The 12,908-nt window shown below is 41.9% G+C and overlaps 1 protein-coding gene across 4 annotated transcripts in view; it reads left to right on the plus strand.

The window, feature by feature from the left end:
- The window catches only part of ENTPD7 (ectonucleoside triphosphate diphosphohydrolase 7), an 87,180-nt gene that overhangs the window by 34,096 nt on the left and 40,176 nt on the right, over positions 1 to 12,908 (plus strand). The gene's annotated exons all lie outside the window — the stretch shown is intronic.

The following is a 12,908-nucleotide window of genomic DNA, read 5'->3' on the forward strand; positions in this document are numbered from 1 at the left end:
AATGCCCTCAAACAATTATTTTTACACCTTTTTGTAAGCCCTACACCTACTAATCGTATAATACCTTCTCTTCTTTTTGCTGTTTATTTCCACAAAGTAGATAAAATAGCACTCTTAAAAGCATCTACTTAGGGGCCGGTCCCATGGCCGAGTGGTTAAGTTCGCACACTCCGCTGAAGGCGGCCCAGTGTTTCGTTGGTTCGAATCCTGGACGCGGACATGGCACTGCTCATCGAGCCACGCTGAGGCAGCATCCCACATGCCACAACTAGAAGGACCCACAACTAAGAGTATACAACTATGTACCAGGGGGCACCATTTCATTTAGTTAGAATTAATTTCTCCTTCTCAGATGTTGACATGTTTTTTTTTAATTCTGTCAAATGTATGACCTTAAACTTATTGTTTAAATCTTGAAATTACAAATCTGTATATAATATTTTACAATGCCAATTTCTGCCCATCTATAATGACTTCTCCAGGTACTGTAACATGACCTAAATAATTGAAATTGGTTTTTGTTCACAATCAACAAGAAAAATCATGGAACACACCCAATTTTATGGATTTTTTTAGCTCCAAAACCAAAATGTCTCTAAGTGAAAGAGAAACAAGGATAATTAATAGTCACTTGACAAGCCTTTTTGATGTTATTTCCAGAGATTGAGAAAGTGATTGTTCAAATGAGTAACACATCCTTTTGCAAATAAGATGGTTTCTAATCCTTTAACAAAATTTTAGGAGATTGAGTGTGGTGAACATGATGTAATCTACACAGAATTCGAAATATATTACAGTGTACATCTGAAATTTATATAATGTTATAAACCAATGTTACTACAATAAGAAAAAATTAAAGACATAAAAAAAATTTAAGGAGATTGAAAAATTGTGACAAAGATGGCAAACCTCCACTCATTTGCTTATTTGTGTAAAAATGTTCCTTGGTACCTACCTATAATAACAAAAATAGGAATAGAATTGGTGAGGAACTACCAAAAAATAACAGACATCTAAAGATCAATGATATAATTTAAAATGTTTTAAATGCCCAATCTGTCAAATAAGAGGTACAGTCTAGTAAAATTTTACTTTTTGCGGAGATGATCATTCACCCAAAGCTGACTTATGTTGTTTGCATATCCATATTCACTCATTATTTCCCTGATCTTCCTGACTTGATCAGTTCTCCAAGCATGCACCTCAGGTCTTCTCCTTTGTAGAGCTTAGACAGTTGTAATTTTGCATATTTTATAAAGTTATTTCATTAATATCTATATCACCAATAGATGGTTAGCCCTATCAAGGCAAGGAGCACCATTTTTACTTACTTTTTTCCCTTTGTTTTTCCCCTGCACCATTATATCTTCAGAATAGCATAGTACTTGAAACACTATCAATACCTGGTAAAATTTATTTGAATATATAAATAATGAATGGAAAATTCGTGGATCTTGGACCTGAGTTACTATTTCTCCCCTTAGGTGGTGGCGATGACTCATCCAGTGAGTTCCACCCTCCCCCAGCCAAGGCCTAACCCCTCTTAGGTGTCCTGCAGTTGTAACCAGAGATACTACCCAATAGGGTGCTAGGAAGACTCATTGCCTTCCTAATCTTGGCCTTAATTCTGCGAAGCTCTCTTGGAAGCAACAGGCCGGAGAATGAGTTCAGGAACCAGGACTAGAAATAGAGCTCCTGCCGCTACTCTGTGAAAGTTTGTTGAAAGGTAGTGAGAGTACAAATTAGTTTCTTCCTCTCCTTTCATTTCCTTCCTCCCTTTTTTACCAATGGTTCTCAAATCACCCAGGAGAGCTTGTTAGACATAAACATTTCCAGACCCTATCCTAGAACTGTCAAATCATATCTCTGGGAGTGAGGCATGGGAATCTGCACTTTACAAGCAGACTATTCTGACATAGGTGGTCCATGGGCCACACTTGGAGAAATACTGTTTTGTTGTCGCCACACTAGTTCCAAACACACCCAGATGGTGCTTGTTCCATAGGCTTAAATCATAGTCTCAGCAGGGGTAGTAAAGCCTAATGGCGCCAGCCAATTCATGTATTCTTTCAAACAATATGTGCCGGGCCCTGAACTAGGTGCTGGGGATACAGTCATGAGCAAAACTAGACACGGTCTCTTCTCTGGTGGAGGTTAGGGTCTACTGAGGAGCACAGGCATTAACCAGAGACTCATAAATGTAAAATAACAAATGGGGTGTGTGCTATGAAGTGAAAGCACCTGATAATGCTAAAAGCATATGTTAAAGGGACTTATTCTAGGGAATTTGTCACACAGGGAATGTAACACTTGAAATAAGATCTTAAAGATAAGAAGAGTTGATTAAGCTAAGTCAGATGGAGGGGTGGTAAAAGGGGTAAGGGAGGTAGAACTTTCTGGACAAAGAGAACATCATATTGCAAAAGTCTTGTAATGAAAGGATAAGACCAGTGCTTTGAGTGCGAGGGGAGGCACAGTTTGAGATGAAGCCTGGGAGGAATGGAGGGGCCAGATCATGACAGGCTTTGAAAGTCATGTTAAGGGGATCAGTTTATATCTTAAGAACAATGGGTTCTCACTGTGGAATTTTAAGCTGAAGCTAGATAACATGGCCAATTTTGCATTTTGAAAAGGTCACTTTGGCTGCTGTGGAGAAAGATTGAGGGCAGCAGCTCTAGAAGTTGGGTCATTATTCTTATTTTATGGATTAGAAAACGAGCTGTAACAAACATAACTTCCTCTCACAGCTAGTAAGCAGTGAAACCAGCTTTCAAACGTGGTCTGCCTAACTCCAAAGTGTAAACTTACCACACAGTCTGCTGCCTCTCTAGATCAAGGTAATAAACTGTTAAAAGAGTTAGTTAAAATGATTAAAAAGGAAGAAACAGAGAGCCTTATCTGTGACTCAGGCTGCCTTTGCCTTGGTCATGACTCTCCGTCAGAAAACAAGAATGAGGCGGGTAGCAGAGGGTAGCTGACGTTCTATGACTTCTAAGCGGCAGTTATCTCGTCTGTAAAATGGAAATAATAATAACACATACTTCATTGGGTTGTTTGAGGATTCAATCAGAAAAGAATGTTAAGTTTTTACTGCACTATCAGGCATATAGTTAGAACTCAACAAATGTTGATTATTATTACCACTCTTATTGTAATTATTTTTTACATAACCTATTTTTCCTTGACAGTCCATCCACCTATTACAGAAATTGATGACATGTTACTTAACTGCCAAGCAAGAAACCAAAATGGTCATGACTGGTCACTGTCCTTTGGTTTTTGCACAATCAACTTGTTGCTAGACTAGAGCACCAAGTTTGGGATATCTCACAATAAACCTTGTTGTCTTCTAACAATAACACCCTTTCTTTAGGCCCACATCATGTGTGACCTCAATTATTGTATGAGCTTTGTATCATAAAGAGCTGATTTAGAGGCCAGCCCGGTGGCACAGTGGTTAAGTTTGTGTGCTGCACTTTGGTGGCCTGGGGTTCACAGGTTCGGATCCTGGTGTGGACCTACACACCACTCATCAAGCCATGCTGTGGTGGGATCCCACATACAAAATAGAGGAAGATTGCCATGGATGTTAGCTCAGGGCCACTCTTCCTCACCAAAAAAAAAAAAAAAAAAAAAAAACCGAGAGAGAGAGTAGATTTAAATATTTTTAATTATTTAAGTAAAACAGCTAGAATTACAAACTTTCCTTGAATATTATCAAAGAATGTAATGGTCTGTTGTCCTTGACATACGAAGAAGATAAGCTATCAGCAGGGGATGAGGTTTGGGTTATTTATCTAAGTAGGTGTGATGTATTTTTAATGTTCTGGTATTGAATCCTATATAAATGTGAGATGTATTTGCAAAGAAACTAGCCAGGATTGTGGAGGCAGCAAACATTATCAACAATAACAACGACATCATCATTAACAAAAAACCAATTATGGCAACAGATGTGAGCCTCAAAACCCTGAACTTTGAAGCCCTGAGTTATCTGTCTGATTTTTCTGGCTGCTCTCCAGGTCCTATTCCCATTTTTCACTGTTTTTACTACTGGTGCATCCCTGACCCTCTTGCCTGGACTTCTGTCTTATCCAATGCTCGTTTCTTCATTGCCTCTTTTTAATCCACCAAGTCTTTTCACCCCTTAGTCTTTCTTACCTTTACTACTGACTCATTACAAACTAGCATATAAAAGCCCAGGCATTTACACTGACTGCACCAAAAGAGATAATCAAATATTTTAGAAAGTAGAAAGCTATCCTTACAGTGACAAAGGTCAATTGTTTCACCTTTAGATTTAATTCCCTTCCTTCAGGAGTTATTTATTGGCTTCCATTATACGTGCGCCCAGCAGTGTACTAAGGGGCTGAGTGGGATGAGCAGAGGCAGAGAGTGCAAAAAAAAAGAAGAAACCTCAGACTTCCTTTTTAAGAAACTTGTAATCGCTGGTGAAAAAGGATGTGCACCCATTACATAACAACAATAACAGTTAACTTTTATGAAGGGCTTACTATGTGCCAGCTAATATATATATTATTTCTTTTAATCCTATTTGGTTGTATGTTAGTTATCTACTGTTCCATGACAAATTACTACAAAACATAGTGGCTTAAAATAACAATAAACGTGTATTATCAGTTTCTGTGGATGAGGAATTTGACAGTGGCTTAGACAAGTGGTTATGGCTCGGGGTAGCTCAGGAAGTTGCAGTCAAGATGTTGGCAGGGGCTCCCATTACCTGAAGGCTTAACTGAAGCTGGAGAATCTACCTCCACAATGACTCCCTCACATGACTGTCAAGTTGATGCTGGCTGTTGGCAGGAGGCCTCAGTCCCTGTCCATCTGGGCCTGTCCAGAGAGCTGCTTAAGGGTCCCCGTGACACGGTAGCACATGGTACCACATTCTTGGCAAATAATTGTCTGTCTTTTTGCTCGTAGCTATTCTAGTGGGTTTGTAGTAGTGTCTCATTGTAGTTCTAATCTGCATTTCCCTAATGACTAATGGAGTTGAATATCTCATGTGCTTATTTGCCATCTATATATCTTTTTTGGTGAAGTGTCTAAATCTTTTGTCTATTTATAATTGGGTTGTTTGTTTTCTTATTTGGTTTTGAAGATTATTTTTATATTCTAGGTATAAGTCCTTTATCAGATATGTGATTTGCAAATACTTTCTCTCCCACAAATACTTTGTGGCTCATTTTTTCAGTTTCTTAGCAATTGTCTCCTGAACAGCAGACCTTGGTTTTAATGAAGACCAATTTATTAAGTTTTTCTTTTATGGATCTTGCTTCTGCTTGAATCTAAGAAATCTTTGCTAAACCCAAGGTCACTAAGATTTTCTTCTATTTTTTCTTTTACAAGTTTTATAGTTTTAGTGCTTACACTTAAGACTATTTCAAGTTAATTTTTATATGTGATATGAGGTTTTTCATTAGCTATCAGTTTTTTATTTAACAACATTTCTTTGAGATCTTCTCATATCAGTGCATAAAGAACTTCTTTATTCACTTTTAGAGCCAAATTCCTGCTGTGATGCGGCTTATATTCTGGTTGCAGGGAGACAGACGATAAACCAATAAGTACAACGTATTATATATACAATGGTGAAATAGCAAGGAAAAGGGTGATACAGGAAGTGTGGGTGGGAAGGACAGCTGTAATTTTAAACAGGCTGGTTACGGTGGATCTCACTGAGAAGTTGATATTTTAATAAAGACTAAATAAGGGAGCAAGGCACTGGGTGGGGAGAACAGATGTACAAAATCTCTAGAGAAGGGAATACTGCTTACAAAAAATTTAAAGCAAGAGAGCACCTGTCATGTTCTAGAAACAGTAAGGAGGCCCATGTGGCTGGAGTAAAGTCAGCGAAGGGGATAACAGTGAGAAATGAGGTTAAAGAGGTGTGTGTGTTGTAGGTTGTTATAAGGACTAGGGCTTTTACTCTGAGATGAGAAGCTAATGGGGAGTTTGGAGGAGGGCCATGATTTGGCCTACTCTTGAAAGGGTCACACTGATTGCAGTGTTCAAAAAAGTCTGTAGGGGACAAAGGAAGAAGCAGAAAGCCCAAGTAGGGGGCTCCTGCAATAATTCAGTAAGAAATAGTAGTTTGGACCAGGGTGGAAGCAAGGAGGCTAGTGAGAAATGGCTGGATTCTGGACACATTTTTAAGGTAGTGCCAACAGGCTTTGCTCATGGACTGGAGAGAGGGATTAAGGATAATGCCAAGATTTTGGGCTGGATCATCTGGAAGTATGGAGTGTTTTTTACTCCTTTATTAACATAGCATATTATCAAACACTTTAATCTTTGCCAACCTGGTAGTTGAAAAGTGATATCTAATGTAGTTTGTTCCCTATGTTTTAATTGTGAAAATCATCAAACATACAAAAAATGGAAAGAACAGTACCTATTCCATATTGACTTAAACAATAAAAGATATTTATTAGCTCATACAATTGGATGTCCAGAGATAGAATGGAATTCAGGTTTGGTTTGATTCAGTGGCTTACCCATGTCATCAAGAATCTAGGGAGTAGAGGAGAACAAAGAGAAAGAATTATTCCCTCATGTACTCTCTAAAAAAAGCAAATAAATTTTTTATTTGCCCCAGCAAACGTGTCTTTTTATCTGGAATTGGGCTATATGCCCTCTGCTGAAAACAATAACTGTGGCCAAGAGATGGGATTTTGCCTGATATCTTAGGCCTGGCTTGCATGTCCCACTGCTAGAGCCAGGCGTGGAGTCAATCCTCAAATGTACATGGGCTATGCATGGGGCAGGTCCTCATACCCAAATGAAATTGGGATGGATACCAAGAGAAGGGGATCGATAGCCTTCTCTGCATGCCTCCATCCCAAGTACTATGGGCATTTTAGAATTTGCCATACTGTACCCTGCCTCCCCTGCTGATATCTCTGAAGAGTGGCCTTTCACTACTCTGAATGACCTGTGGTATTGATTTCCTGCATTTGTCAATTTTTCAATCGTCCTACGTGTTAATTCACTTCCTGCAGTTGCTGTCATCTTTTTGCACTGCTATGCCTTCATTCTTCAGAGTACTCCAGCACACGACTGTAGGGTTATCAGACTTTTACTGAAGATTTAGGGTCACGGAGAGGATTATAACATAGCACAGAACTCAAAACTGAACCCTAGATGTCAATGCTATTATCTGAAATTTCTCTGACCTGCTTTCCTTGGGTACTGTAGTGATTTTAAAATATGTCTGCAAATTGTTTGATACTTCTTCCTTCAAAAGGTGGAGCCTAATTGCCTTCTCCTTGAATATGGGCTGGGAGTTAGTGACTCACTTTTAACAAATAATAGGTAGCAGGAGTGAAGATATGTGACGTCTGAGGCTAGGTCATAAAAAGGACAGAGCTTCCACCTGGCACTCTCTCACTCTCTTTCTCAGATCACTCTGGGAGAAGCCAGCTGCCATGTCATGAAGACACTCAAGCACTCCTGGGAGAGTCCCATGTCAAAAGGAACTGAGGCCTCCCACCCATAGCCAGCATCAACTTGCCAGCCATGCAAGTGTGCCATCTTAGACGTAGATCCTTGAGTCCCAGTTAAGACTTCAGATGACTACGACCCCAGCTGACATCTTGATTGCAACCTCATGAGAGACCCTGAGCCACGCTGCTCCCAAATTCCTGACCCATGGAAACTGTGAGAGATAATAATGCTTATTGTTGTTTTAGCTACCAAGATTTGGGGTGATTTGCATGCAACTACAGACAAATAATACAGGGACTTTCTCATAGGCTCTTCTCTTCAGTCCTGTCTACCACCACCTTGCACAGGTCCTTCCTCTTTTCTTTCACCTCTTTTTCTTTTTTCCTTATCAGAGCTCCTCAAACCCAGTCTCTAGAGGGAATGCCCAAAATTCCTTTATTTTAGTATGCAGAGTAATTTAAGTCTTCTTAGTCTAAATCTCTCATCTGGGCTAAGCCCAGGGGATCCCACTTTGCCTGACCAAACACACCTATTGAGATCCAAAACCTAGATGTTCTGTCTTCCTACCAGGCCAACTGGCACCAGGTCCACTCAAACAGCTGCCAGCTTTTTTTTTCTTTTTCCTGAGGAAGATTAGCCCTAAGCTAACATCTGCCGCCAATCCTCCTCTTTTTGCTGAGGAAGATTGGCCCTGAGCTAACATCTGTGCCCATCTTCCTCTACTTTATATGTGGGACACCTGCCATAGCATGGCTTGATAAGCAGTGCCTAGGTCCATGCCCGGGATCCGAACCAGTGAACCTTGAGTGCCGAAGTGGAGCGCATGCACTTAACCGCTATGCCACTGGGCTGGCCCCAGCTGCCAGCTTTTAAAACAATTATTCTTGCCATAATAGAAGTGTACATGAGCAAAGTGCTACAAGAGCAGAGAAGAAGAAGCTCCCAAGCAGACTGGGGGAGCTCATAGAGGAGGTGACATTTGAGCTGAGTTGTGAAGGATAAGTAGCAGTTCATTTGTTAGAGAAGTGAAAGAAAGTCATTTATGCAGAAGTAACAGCAAGTACAAAGTCTCAGAGGTGAGAAGAGGCATAATTCTGAGAACTGTAAATATGTCAGGGTTGTGGGTGAGAATACCTATCAAGGAGCTTGGAAGAAGATGTTGGGGGCTAGATCATATCAGGCATTGCAAGCCACACGTACCAGTGAGGAGACCACAGGCAACAGAATCCCCTGATTCAACTGACTTAAAAATAAGAAGAATAATGAATTTAGTATCTCGAAGAATAAGCCCATAGGTAGGGCTGCTCCCCTGTTGATTAACTTAGCAGCGTAATGATATTATCATAGACCTAGGGTTTTTTTTCTATATATCTATTCTGTTATTCCCAGGCTTGTCCCCTCAATTGTTAAAGATGGCTACAGCAGCTCCAGGCATCAAATTCTTAAGATCACTTCTGGAGGTAGAAAAAGGACCTTCTCTTCTCTCTCTCTCCTTATGTAAACTTTTTATTGAATTATACTCTTTTTAAGATGGAGAAAACCTTTCCCAGAAATGTCTTTCCTCTTCCTTTCATTCCTCCCAATGGCTAACTTCCATTCAGTGTCATTGGCTGGAAATGCATCGTATGCCCAGGCTCAATATTTGATGAGAGAAGGGGCCACCATGATTGACTTAGACCAATCACAGTTTACTCCCTGGAGCCTAGCACTCCTTAAGCACTAGCCAGGCACAGGAGTATGGTTACTGGAATAAAATTGGGATTCTGTTAACAAGGTGGAAGAGAAATTGTTGGCTTTTTGGGTATGCAGTCAGCAGAATCTGCCACATCATGCCAAGGAATTGGACTATATTCCAGCGGGATGGGGAACCACGGAAGGATTTTAAAACAGAAAGCAGCATGAGTATGTTTCACTATTATCAGAATGGAGGGGTACTCAGGAAGAGCATGGATCTAGAGGCAGGGCCACCAGTTAGAAGGCTGCATCAGAAGGTAATGGAGAGGATTTTAGGCACTTGAATTAAGAAACCTAGTGACTAATTGGATGGAATGGGAAAAGGAAGTAGAAGGAAGAAATTCTAGAATGACTTGTAGATTTCTGCTTGGGTGAATCACAGGGTATTTCATCAGAGCTGGGAATAGGAACAGAGGAGGTTTGGGTGGATAAGGTGAGAGTGGAGAGACAGTGAGTTTGGTCTTGGACAAGGAGGTGCCTAAAAGACACAAAGAGAGATGAGTAAACTTGAAAGGGAGAGTGAAGACCACATTAGTTAAACTCCTTTAGAGGTCAGGGCAGGATGGAGTGTTGAATGAAGAAGAATTGATGAGGAGAAATAAAGTGATGCAGACAACCGACATTTAGTGTGGGACTGGTCTGGCTGATTTTGCTTAGGGCTGGGTAGAGTCAAGGACCTCTTGAGAAAATTGCGAATGTAATTGTGGACAAGCCTCTAAAAAGCAGTTAAAAACCTGTTTTGAAAGATGGATTTCTGTAATTTGTTTCAACACGTTGAGTTACAGCAAATGAGATGGAGAAATGATCTCAACCCATTTTTTTGGCCTCCTAACTGGAAACCTCAGAACTCAGCCGTGTGAGCTATTAAACAGATGAGCACTACAGGCTTTCATAAAGAATTATGCTTTACAAATGCCTGAGGGTATATGGACTTATTGAGGAAAGTAGTGTCCAAACCAGACAGAAAAAGAAAGTATAATGAGAAGGTGTTGGGATTAAAATGTAGGTTTCTTTTCTGTTTTATAACAGTAGTTATGAAATGTAAATTAGAAGATGTTTCAACGCACCTTCAAATTCTAAGTTAATACATTTATAAGCCATATGAATTGAGTACTTTTATTTATTTTTTTTGAGGAAGATTAGCCCTGAGCTAACTGCTGCCAGTCCTCCTCTTTTTTGCTGAGGAAGCCTGGCCCTGAGCTAACATCCATGCCCATCTTCCTCTACTTTACATGTGGGACGCCTACCACAGCATGGCTTGCCAAGCGGTGCCACGTCCTCAACCGGGATCCGAACTGGCGAACCCTGGGCCGCAGAGAAGCAGAACGTGTGAATTTAACTGCTGCACGACTGGGCCGGCCCCTGAATTGAGTACTTTTAAAAACATAAATAGGAATTCTATTTCCACTCAAAAACACTCATTTAATGGACACTGGAATTTGAAATATACACAGGCTTAGAACTGACTGATATATGGACTTAGAACTACGCAGTTGGCAGGCAACTTCAAGAATTGAAAAAAAAAATTGTTCCAAAACATATGTTGAGGCTACCTTGTTTCAGGCACTGAACCAGTCTCTGGAAAAATAAAAATACTTGATATTTGTATAATTTTTTGTTAATCCTAGCTTAATGTAACTATTCTACTCAATGTGGTTTCTGGGGGCCGAGATAAAATATAACACTTGAAGCAGAATAGGGATTGTGGGACAGAGAAGAAAACTGGGAACTGAAAACTGAAGGAGAAAGACCAGTTGGAAAGCCTAACCAGGTTGGAAGGGTAATGGAGGGAAAAAACGACAGTTACGAGAGACTGAATATACAAACTGGACAACAGCCAGACCGTATATAATTAGGACTCTGACCCACAACCTCTGCAGCGATCAGCCTAGAACTCTCATGACGGGTCAATGACTGTCAGATTCCTTATTTTTTGCTTCTGCCCTTCCAACTCAAGACCACCCAGAGAAAGCCAAATATGCCCCCCAAATCAATCACATACGATGCCCTGCTTCTAGTTAGCCCACCTCCATGTTAACACTTCATTAACTTCCAGCTTCCCCATGTTAATACTGTCAAATCAGAGCACACATGAAGCCTTCGCCCCTCCTTTTTCTTTTTTTTTTTTTTTCACTTTAAGCTTTCCCATAGCCCTGACAGCTTTGAGTCTCTGCCAGAGGCAAGAGGCAAGTAATAGTGGTTGGCTACCTTGTTGAAGCAGGCATAGAACAAATAGCCTCCTTTTGGCCTCATTTGGAGGGGCGGGGGGCGGTCTTCATTTATTTCCACAGTCATTCATTCACTTATTTATTTATTTATTTTGAGGAAGATTAGCCCTGAGCTAACATCTGCAGCCAATCGTTCTCTTTTTGCTGAGGAAGACTGGCCCTGAGCTAACATCCCCTGAGCTAACATCCGTGCCCATCTTCCTCTACTTTACATGTGGGACGCCTGCCACAGCATGGCTTGCCAAGCAGTGCGAAAGTCCGCCCCTGGGATCTGAGCTGGTTAACTCCAGGCCACTGAGGCAAAACGTGCAAACTTAACCACTGCATCACCCAGCAGGCCCCTCATTCATTCACTTATTTATCATATATTAGTTGTATATTAGGTGCCAGGCAGTGCCCAGCATTGGTGTGGAAGCAGATAGTCCCTACCCTTAATGATATTCTGTCTATTGGCACAGACAGACACATAAACACAATTGTAATTCAATGTGGCAAGCGAAACAATAGGCATATATGAGTGTAGGTGAAGTAGGGCTTTTAGGGGAGGTGACCCTAAGCCTAGTGGTAAGCAGGGAATACCAGTTGTCCTTGCTGGGAGGCGGGAAAGGATATTCAAAGCAGGTGAAGGAGTAGCGGAGGCCCAATGAGCAAAGTCTAAGTGGGCAGAAACCACTGAGGTGCGTTGCTGGAGCCTAAGGGAGGTGAGGAGAGCAGAAGATGCCACATGGGCAGGTCACAGAGGGCCATGTATGTGCCACATTTGTCAGGAATTGGACTTTATCCTGTCCAAGCGGCTCCCTCCTGAAATGAGAGAAAGGACTGATGTAAGTAAGGAAGAAAGACGACATTAAGGAAACATCACCTTTTTATGGATTACTGTTAAGGTCCAGAGGGCAGGGACACAGCGCTCATAATGTCTGGCATACAGTAGACATTCAATGAATGTTGAATGAATGGACATAAGCGCTTCAGTGTAGACGTCATTGTCCTCAATTTATATTTTTCTCACAGGGCAAGACAGTGAGGCCGGGGCATCCGTTTGGGGCGCTATAGGGACGGTCCAAGGTGGGAGAACCATTCTGGGCAAGGTTGGTGGTCACAAAACCTCCAATAGGCCGTGGGCAAGGGATGCACTTCTGTCGTGGATACCCCAAGACCCACCCACCGAGGCCGCCCTGTCCCGGAAGCGGCCTCGGAGAGAGCTGCCAGCAGAGAATTCGCGCCGCCGAGAGGGCAGCGGGCGCAGCGCACCCGGGGCCCGCTGGGCACCGCTCGCCTGTGCGCCCACAGCGGCCCGCTCGAGACGGAGCCATAGCACGACGCCCTTCCGGATTGGACGCGCTCGAAATCCGGGGGCGGGCACTAGAGGCCCAACGCTCTTGGAGATTGGCCACCGTGGCGGACGGACGTGCAGCCGACGGAGCTGGTTCGCCGGCGGCTCCCGCTGGATGGAGGGCGGGCTCCTCTCCGCGGGTCCCCTGT

The sequence above is a fragment of the Equus quagga genome, chromosome 2 (assembly GCF_021613505.1).
Source record: "Equus quagga isolate Etosha38 chromosome 2, UCLA_HA_Equagga_1.0, whole genome shotgun sequence".
In the NCBI taxonomy this organism is placed as follows: domain Eukaryota; kingdom Metazoa; phylum Chordata; class Mammalia; order Perissodactyla; family Equidae; genus Equus; species Equus quagga.